Genomic DNA, 10,585 nt, shown 5'->3' on the forward strand with positions numbered 1-10,585 from the left:
ACTTGAACATTGTTAAGAGAACAGATCTTCACTGCTCTTGCCACCACACAACCAAAAAAATGGTAGTTATGAGAGGTGGAGGATGTGTTAACTAGCTTTATTGTGGTCAGCACTGCTGTGTAGTTAGGGTGGGCAGAGTGGGCAAAGATGCTTGTGACTGGACCAGTCATACACAGAAGAACCAGAGGACCAGGGTAGGTAAGATCCCCGAGAGGCCCAGGATTCCTGAGAGCAGACCATGCCTAGGAGAAGGCAGCACCTTCGAAGCAGATGGAGAGAGAAACATCACAACTGAGCCTTCTCTGTGAACCAAATGCAGGGAGGGCAATGCAAGAAGAAAGTGAGTTAAGGAAAGAGAAACAACAAGAGTGGGGCAGAGTACAAAGCACCCGGGCCTGTGTATTAAAGGAGTCGCACCAGACAGAGACTAGAAGTGGGCAGGACAGAAGCAAAGGGACCTGGACAGCCGGGGTCATGCCAGGTTCCCGGCAGAGGACTCGATAGGATCATGCAGTATGCTGCCTGTGGAGTCCTGAAGGCAAAATTAATTGCCTAGCAAGGCAGTATGTAATTTATTAATTATATTATTAATCGTTAATCCTTGAATATTCTCAAGTAATTCCCTTGTTGCTGAAAATTTCATGTAAGTACTTACATTCAGATAGTTTCTTTCTCTATATAAAGACCTGAACATTGGTTGACCCTGTGCCCCATCTGGCAGTGCAGCTCAAATTAAAGACAGACGTAGGTTTAAATCTCAGCTCTGCCTCGTATTAGCTATGACTTATAGCATGACCCTTACCTCACCTATTCCTCAGTTTCCTTATTTATAAAACAGCATGATTAACTGGGTGGTTAAATAAGAAATTACATGTGAAATTCTACATGGCCTGGGCCATGATTGGCATGCAACGTTATTATACTTCTTATTAATTCTATTTTTTTCAGTGTGAAGTCAGACAATTTTTACAAAGGGCATCTTGATAACTGAACTGGGCACAGAGGTCGCTCTTCCGCAGCTCATTGAGATAAATCCCAGGCAACAATCATCCCCACTTGATCTTTTATTCTCCTCCATCTTGGCTCACATTCTTGTTCTTGTCCGTTTTCTCCTTCCCTCTTTCCTGCCTCTGATGTTGTCAGTGCTGGTCTCTCTCCATGTTGAGTTCTGTCCCCAGTTGTGGCAAATGTGAAATGTTCAGTCACTCACAGCGAGAACACCTGACCAAGATTAGCCATAGGTGGGAGGTGGGAGGTGGGAGGTGGGAGGTAGAAGGGGGTAGCCATCTGTAAAAAAGGGATGTTTCAGAGCTCATTTGGGTGCTGCTTTTTCTGTCTGTTGCCTGTAGTCCTGCCATCATTCCCAGGCAGCCAATGCTCTGCCTTCGTTTCTACCCAGGCCCTGCGTGAAGCCTTTGCGCATGTAAAGCCTGAACGTCCTTCAGCAGGTGGATTTAACACTGAGTCAGTTTACAGGTCTTTTCTCAGGTGGAATCGTGTAAAAATGTCTATTCCTTGGCAAATTATTTGAATTTCTTTAGAAGGTGGCTAACCAGGGGATACAGTTATTTAATTTCCAGAGAGGATTATTTAGAGTTTAAGGATTTAAACTTGGTGGTTTAATGGCAGAACAAATCATTGAACCAAATTTCATTACCATATAATTTTTTTCTGGAAGATCTCAAAGCGTTTCCTGGTGAGCCTTTAAGTCACATTATTGCTGCTATTTTCTCTTTCTCTCACTGCAGCCCAGAAATCCTTGTTCCCATCCATAAATTCTTAGAGATCTGTGACCGCCGCCCATTCAACAGTGTGAGTGACGCACTTAGACTAACCACACACCTTGCACAACAACCAGATGTTCTGAAGAATAAATCATATTCTTACAGCCTAGACCAGAATAAAAAGCTCATCCTCTTCTTGTTGGTAAAACCACGAGAGCCTTGACCAAAGTCGTTCTTGGCTATAACTGCTGACTATTCTTGATTTCACACATCAGAGCTCGCTGGTTCCAAGCGTTGTCTTCTGTGATGAAGGGACTGGTAAGGGTTCTAGCAGATGAACTCCACAGAGTGCAGGGTGTCCACTTTGCTCTTGCCATCATGATCCAGTAAAAAGAAGATAAAACAAGTTTGCCCAATTTACTGAGGAGTAATTCAGTTAAAGTTTCCTCACTAAATTAAAGCCACATAATTAAAACCAAACAAGATTCAAAATAAAACCATAGCTCTTGCATCACTGTTCTATTTATTTCTATAATTTTAAAGTAAGGCTTGGGACCAGCGCTCCTTTTTCAGCACATGCTGTAATTTGAATGTTTGTTGCCATGGTGATGCGCTGTGATGGCTGTTTATACCATAAAGGGCACACTTGAAGGCTGGCCTTACACAGAAAGAAATCTCCAGGCTCAAAAAAAAGCATGCATTATTTTACATGTGTAGCCCATCTGTTACTGGAAATATATCATCTTCCTTGGTGACCTTGGTCAGGGTTTAACCTAACGTCACCTTTCTACCAGTAATTAGTTCCATTTTGTGTGCTGTCAAATTAGGTTGTTCTAAGTGTGTAAGACTGATGGGTCAATCCCATGATCAATCCTAAAAGTAAATGAATGTGGGGAAATAGTAATAGGTCAGGTGTCTAGGGGAGCCGCTGGGCCTCCTCATTTGCCATCAGGTTCATCATTCCTTTCTAACACTTCTTGGCGAGGGTTTCTATCTTTTGAATGTTTTTGAGTTCTGGGCAGTCCTTTCCCCAATGGCCCTCCTCCTCATTGCAACAGACGTATTGATTGGCACCTAGTGGGTCTTTTCCCCTTCCCCTCAAGTCTCACCTCTCCTTCTGGTCTCCCCGTACTCTTTCTAAAAAGTGGTGGCCTGCTTTAATTTCCTGGTTTCCCAGGCATGGTAAACTTTAAAAGCTATGTCCACCAGCTGGGAGGGACTTATTCCCAATGACCCCTATAATGGTTGGAGCTTCCTTCTGATATCTGGTCATGTTTACCAATAAAAGTCATGTTTACCAATCCGGACATTTTCTGGTGCCTGTGGGTCAGCATCAGTGTGCTTTCCATAGGCCTGATAGATCCTTTCTAAAAATTCAGAAGGATCTTCATTTGGTTTCTGTTGAACAGCCTGAATTATAGTCAGGCTCTTTTGTTTAGGCAACCCTTTCTTAAGCCCTTCCCGGATGCACTTTCGTAATGTTCCAGAAAGGCGAGGTCTCTGCTTTTCGGGTCTCAGTTGGGCTCTGTCGAGGGAATTGCCCCAGCTGGGTTGGAGCTCCCAATGGGATTTGCTTGATGGAGGCGATAAGCTTCTTCGTTAGCTTTACTTATAACTACCCACCTTTCACCTGCCGTCAGCAGGATGTTAAGGAGAGCGTGTACATCTGCCCAGTTTGGATGGTAAGTGGCAAAAATGGAGGCGATAAGATCTGCCATTTTCTAAGGATTCTCGCTCTATTAGAGGTTGGAGTTCTTCCAATTCAGTAAATTTGAAGTAGGAAACGGAGTGTGCGCCCAATAGTAGCCAGTGGGCTGGTCTTCCTGGTTTATTCCCCCTGGAGGGTGTCACCTCAGACAGAAAAGTCCTGTCCGGATAGAGATGCTCCCTGGGTGCAAGTTGGGTGCCTTGCTGGGTCTTCAAGGGGGAGACCATTCCTTCCTCATGAAGGGTTGGGGCTGTCGCCCTCTGGCCCTGTTTCAGTGGTATCTAGCAGTGGGGGTGGGGTGGGGGGCGGAAATCTTCCTGCTGCTAATCCTGGGTCCCTCCGGTTCAGGGCATTAAATAGACTCATTTCCTCATTTTCCTTTTCTTCCTGTGTCTTACTATCAGGGAGGGGTTTTGAAACCAATTCCCTTCTCTGTATCATTAGGTTGTTCCTTTTCTTTGCTGAATCCTTAATGTGTAAAGACATAAACGCCTGGACATAAAGGATTCCATCTCATTTCCATGACTATTGGCATGATGGTGTAGTAGTACAGGAAACCGTTAAGGGGCCATTTCCCCCATAGTCTAAAGCAGGGGTGGGGAATGTCCAGAGCTGTATAAGGCAAAATCATTTGGTGTGGCCCTGCCAAGGCATTAGGGGTGAGTTAATTAAATCTTTGACCAAATATAACAGCTAATTTTTAAGTTGATAATTTTGTATGGCCCTTGAGTGATGTTATAAATATCCAAATGGCCCTTGGCAGAAAAAAGGCTCCCCACCCCTGTGCTGTAACAGTTTGTCAAGAGCTCCGGTGAGAATAAATAAAATGAGGTTTTAATTTTTGTCCAAAAGCTTGAAATATTGTTATGTTTTATTCAGGTTAAATCGTTTAGAACAGTGGTTGGCAAACTGCGGCTCGAGAGCCACATGCGGCTCTCTGGCCCCTTGAGTTTGGCTCTTCCACAAAATACCGACTTCTGCGCATGGGCCACGAAGTTTCAATCGCACTGAACACGCGCACCCGCACGTGGTATTTTGTGGAAGAGTCACACTCAAGGGGCCAAAGAGCTGCATGTGGCTCGCGAGCTGCAGTTTGCTGACCACTGGTTTAGAATAATAGTACCATTATATCCTTTAATAGCATGTATTATATGAATCACATACTATCTAATGTGCTTAATACTCATATAAGTGATATCTATGAATATTCTAGAAACTTGCTATAAAGTCTTTTTGTATTGACAATCTTTATGTCCTTCAGAATCAGAATTCTCCTGGATTCAGTTCTGAAAAGACACACACAAAGGAGGCTAAAATTTATGTGAGTGTATCAGGCAACAGTTGGTAGCTGTGAGAACTTGCTATCTTCCTTAATCTGACTCTAAGGTAAACTAATACATCAGGCTTCTAATGAGATCCATTTGAAAATAGGTACTCTTCTGTCTTTTAAATAATGAAATGATTTTACTCTTACAATTAAATGAAGGCAAACAAACCCATCGTTAACAAGTTGACCTCAGTTAACTTTCTCTCGATAGCATAAAAGCATTTCCCAAACACCAGCCCCAGCCACATAAACCCCTGACTCCAGAATAATGGCAAAAGCAAGACAGCAATGGTCAACACTGGGGGATAAACATAAAACAGGCTTTCCCCAAAGGCTTTTTTTATTTTTAATGTGATTGTACAAATTTAATTTTTATTATCATCATTTGAGACATTTTGTTGTCTAAATAGTTAGCAATAAACTTATTTTTAATATGGTTTTTATTAAATAATTCCATCATGTATGCTAATAATTTCCTGAAAGAGGACATATTTGACAACTGGGATCTGAAGCTTTGAGCAATAATGAAATACTTCCCTTCTTGCTCGCCCTTGTGCTTCAGGGTGGATTGCTGAGATTTCCAGCTCCCAGGAAGATAGCAAAAGCAATGTCCCTGTAATCATGCATAACCGAGACAAATGACTAAAAGGCCTGGCCACAATCAGGCATTTCCTAACATTTATTGACTGTGCAACTGTCATGCCTAACCATTATCAGAAAACTCCTACTTCTGCTAGGAGTGTAATCATGAAGTTCTCAGAAATACTTTTACACTTGGAAATGTCTCCAAGGCCAATTGCACGTATGTGAACACGCCTGATAAAATTTCAGTCTCCTAAGACAAGACTTTTGCCTTCTAGCTTTACAAATATATCTATTGTAAGTATATGATGTGGAAAATATCATTTCTGTTTATTTAAAAAACACTGACAATAATTTCAACTAAAACCGTGCAGCATTGTTAAATTAACCTATTTTATGGCTTGATTTGTATGTAACCCATTTTTCTGATAGTAAATGAAGATTGGACTGAAAATCTAATTTGGTATATATTTGGGTGCCATAGAGGCTCAGAGAGCAAGAAGCTTTATAAAATTGCAGATTGGGAATTCTAGAAAGTGGAGGAAATGGACTAATTTCCAAACTGATGAAATGTAGTGACGGATTTGATTTTTCAGGTCTAAGCAAAAGATAGTTTTGCCTTAAGGAAAGAATGGCTGGTGGCTGTGGCAGCCCTGTTCATACTTGAACCTCCTGGCTGGGCAAGACAGCTTCTATACTCTGGACACTACTGTGTCCAACAGTTTCTGAAGGTGGCAATGAGAAAATATTAAAAGAATAAGGGGAAATAGCTTAGAAGATGCAGTGCCGACCCTTAACATCCTCTGGCATGAGCAATCTATTGAGGGATGCTTCACTTCCTCTTTCGGTTACCTTTGTGTCTGCTTTCCAGAGTTTCCTTAAGCTTCTCTGCACCCTCTAGAGACAGGCTAGTCCTAGAACTGGTCACTTCCCTCCAGGATGCGGTTCTTTCCAGCTCTCCTGTAGAGTGTGTGCTTCAGCTGCCAGCAGGTCCCTCTTGGGCACAGTCTGCTGTGCAGTCCCAGCACTGCTGCCAGTGACGGTGTTGTCCAAATGTCTCCATCTTACCAGCAAAAACACCTTTTCAAGAAGCTCCACAGTAGAGTCACTCACATACCATTGGTCTGATCTGGGCAACCTGCCACCTATTGGCTCGAACTGATTAGACTCATCGCTGTGCTGGAAACTGGTTTTTTTTCCCAGAAGAGGAGCTATCTTTTTGAACAAGCAAGGGTCCTCACAGCAAGTAAGTTGATGGGCAGTAAGAGTGACTGCTCAGACACAATGCTTCTTGTTCCTGTCCTGGACTGCACTAAACTTTGCTGGGAATGTCCAACTCCTGATTGGATCATCTACCAATCTGTGCTTTCCAACCTCAGATGGGCAGCCTCACTTTTTGGATATCTTTATTTTCCCCTCTGTTGACTGACTCCAATGCCATGATAGTCTTCCCCGCCTGCCATGCTCTTTGCTTAATGTTAGGAAGTGTTGAAATGTTTAATTCTATCAAATACCTTGGGGACAACGTTACTAACAGATTATAACTATATATTATAACAAATGCAATATAACTTGGCATCCACAGTAGCATGTCCCATGAAAAAAGAAAGAGAACTAAGCATAGTTGATTGTTTCAAGATACTGTTTTGCTTCTTCTATTACTTTCTTGTAATATAAAAGAAAGTAAAAGAAGATGTGCCAATGAGCAAGTGGCAGCAGACACCAAAGGCTTTACTTATTGGAAAAACCTTAGAATTGCAAAAGTTATGAATAACAACTGGATGTTTTTCTAAATATTAAGAAGAGGTTTAGTTTTAACAGAAACGTATTTGATTCATCCCATGGAACAGTAATGTTCTGCACAAGCATCATTTGAAAACCCTTCTTCTGCACTGACCCCATAAAGCTCTTCCATACATTCCTCCTGATATTCAAATTCCTATCTCATACACACTCTCTATCATTCTTATCTCATTCATCTATAATAATAAAAGTATAATATGCTAATTAGACTGGATGTCCTTCCGGATGACCTTCCAGATGAAGCTGGGGCTGAGAGGGAAGCCCGAGTCCCGGGTGCCAGAGAGAAGCCCGGGTCCCAGGTGCCAGAGGGAAGCCAGTGCTGGCAGCCGGGGAAGGAAGGCCTACTCTTGCATGAATTTCGTGCATCGGGCCTCTAGTAAGAAAATAAAGGCCAGGCTTGAATTCCTTTAACTCTTCACCTAAATTTTCATGTCCATTTTTATTACATGTGTATACATATTTATAAAGGTTTCACAGATTAAGTGAGAACATGGTAAAATGTGTTTCCCCCACTGGCAGAAATGTCTTTCTCAGTAATTTGACCTGCAAATTTTTATTACTCATATAGCCACCCAGGATAGAAGCTTTATTTTCCAGCTTCCTTGACAGCTGGGAGTGGCCAAGTGACTAAATTCTGGCCAGGAGATTTAATGGAAATTAAATCTCCATTAATTAAATCTCCATTGATTTCCACTTAATGGAAATTAAATGGAAATTGTCTGTGCAGCCTCTAGGAAGTTATCAGAATGGGGGGAAGGAGTCTTTCCCCCCTTTTTTTCTACTTCCTGCTGTCTAGCATGCAGATGTGATGGCTGGAGTTGAAGCAGCCATCTTGGCCCATGAGGTGAATTTGAGTGTGGAGAGTATGCATCCTGGAGCAATGAGATTAAAGGACTCTGAGGTCTCGTACCACAGAGTCCACCATAATAGGCCTGTATTATTGTGTAAGAGAAAAATAAACTTTTTTGTCGTTTAAGCTGAGCTGCCATTTTTTGCATTTTCTTTCTTGCATCTGAATGACATTTCAAAACTATTCTTCCCCCATTCAATCTTGACCTTCACCTTTGGTCCTATTCTCAGAGGTAAAACTGTCAACAGTTTAATGAGTACCTTCTTACTTTTTTCTATGAATTGGGTGTATTTTCTTCTAAAATTGGTTCGCTTATTCCTCTTTTATGAAGAATGGGTTTCTTTTTTTATTTCCAAGTGTAGGTCCTCTACCTTTATGTGTTCCCTTCCTTTCCCACCCCCCTGCATTGCATTCAGCAATGGTACTTCACCCTGGTTGGCTGCACTTTGAATCTCCTGTGAACACTAAAAAATCTGCATTTCTATTCTCTGCCAAGTTGCATACCACCTAGAATGAAAATATAATAGACTTTTTGGTGGAATCTTTAGGGTTCTCTCAGTTTGGTATCATGTCATCCTCAAATAATGACAGCTTTAGTTCCTCATTTTCAATTTGGATGCCTGTTATTTCTTCTTTTCTGATTGCTGTGGCTAGGATCTCCAAACTATGTTGAATAAGAGTGGTGAAAGTGGGCATCCTTGTCTTGTTGCTGATCTTAAGGAAAATGCTTTTACCTTTCCCATATCGAGTCTGATGCTTGCTGTGGGTTTGTTATAAATGGCCTTTAGTGTTGAGGTTTGTTCCCTCCTTTCCCGCTATGCTGATAGTGTTGTTGTTGTGTTTGTTTGTTTTTTATCACAAATGAATATCAGCAATATTATTTTATTTTAAAAAATATGAAGCAAATATAACAAAATATTAACATTGGCTAATTTTGTGGTAAGAACCTGTGTGTTTGTATTATGTATATAACAAAACAAATATGTTTGATTTATAAACACTAATAAAAGAAGAATGAATTAGGTGTGAGCATGAGTGTGTCTTTAAAGAGATTTTACAGTGAAATAAATAGACATAGGTTAATAGCTAAAAGGAGAGGCGAAATTGAGGAAAAAATATGTTTAATGGAGGAAAAGTCAAAACAGGGTTGAAGGTTAATGAGGAAGAGGCAGTCAAGAGCAAAATAACATGAGTAAGAAAAAGGAAGTAATTGTACTTAATGGTGAGAGAGAAATTCAAGTCTGAAAGGCTGAGACCAAGGGTGGGTTAAATACAAACATTATTTCTATGACCCTGGTTAAGTAAAGGAAGGCAGCTACCAGCCGGGACGACGAATGGAGAATAAAGAGCTGGTGAGCATCTGAATCATTCAGAGATCTGGATTTGTACCAAGGATTGATGTGAACTAAGCACATACCGGAGAAACGCTTTTGGAGGGAAGTGGGTATTAATGAGCCAAGGTTAACCCAGTTGGTGCATCTTGCAAGGTTAGTGGAATGGACAACTGACAAACATCTCCCAGCTCCTTGATGATTCAATACAGTCTTGCCCTTCCGTGTGCTTTGATGAATGAGTCTGAGATAAGGAGCTACTTCACAGTTGCTTTCTTTCATAACGAGTCTTCTGGGTTACTTACTAGTATATTTTCTTGCTCTGTGAGCTGAAAGGGCCTGGAAACAACAGTAACAATAAGCACATTTAGCCCTCAGATCTTGGTTCCTAATACCATTCTCCAATGACAGGAATCAGGGATTCTTGGAGCAATGGCTGACTCTATGACTGTGACACAAAGTAACAAGATGAGCCTGGGTGTTTTATAGACCTATAGGTAACTGTGCTCAAAACCCACCATGACGAGGATATGTCAGAACACACTGCCAACTGAAGGAGCTCCCAACGGCAAAAACTGGAACAAAGTTTAAATTAGGCATCATATTTTCTGTTCAATAATATGCCCTTCTTATCTATACAACTTCAGAATTTTCTTTTCATCTTTCAATTCCCAAATCATGTCAAGGCTACATACACCAAGGATACAGGAAAGAAAGCCCTCAAATTGCACAGCTCCTTCCTCCATTCTTCCTGCCCTCCTCCGTGCTGAAGTCCCGACATGCAAGCATGCAAGCAATTATGAACACGCAGGTCTGTCTGTGTTTCCTATTCACCAAAGGCAGGTGTGGTCATCGCTGCACTCTCCAGCACAGAGGGAACTGTCCAGCACAGGGCAGCTCATCGATAAAAGTATGTTGAGTTAATATAAATGAATAAGATGATTGAAAGTCCACATCTGCAGTGGTACCTTGAAGTTTGGTGCCAGGAATAAGGAAATAGCTATCATGAAACACCTAGACCACTCACTATGTAGCAGGCCTAGGTGTTTCAGGATTTTTGAGCATCTTTTTAAATGGATGACTGCAGGGATGGGCTTATGCATGAGTGCTGAGCTGACCAATTCTAGGAGACAGGGTCCTGGATCAGTGCATGTCAACCTGGGGAACTGCCAGGTGTGCATTAATTCTCAGGGCCGGAACTTCAGGTGCAATCCTACAGAACTCACCTGATGACAAACAACCTAAAGGTTAAGGTCACTG

The sequence above is a fragment of the Myotis lucifugus genome, unplaced genomic scaffold (genome assembly GCF_000147115.1).
Source record: "Myotis lucifugus unplaced genomic scaffold, Myoluc2.0 scaffold_410, whole genome shotgun sequence".
In the NCBI taxonomy this organism is placed as follows: Eukaryota; Metazoa; Chordata; class Mammalia; order Chiroptera; family Vespertilionidae; genus Myotis; species Myotis lucifugus.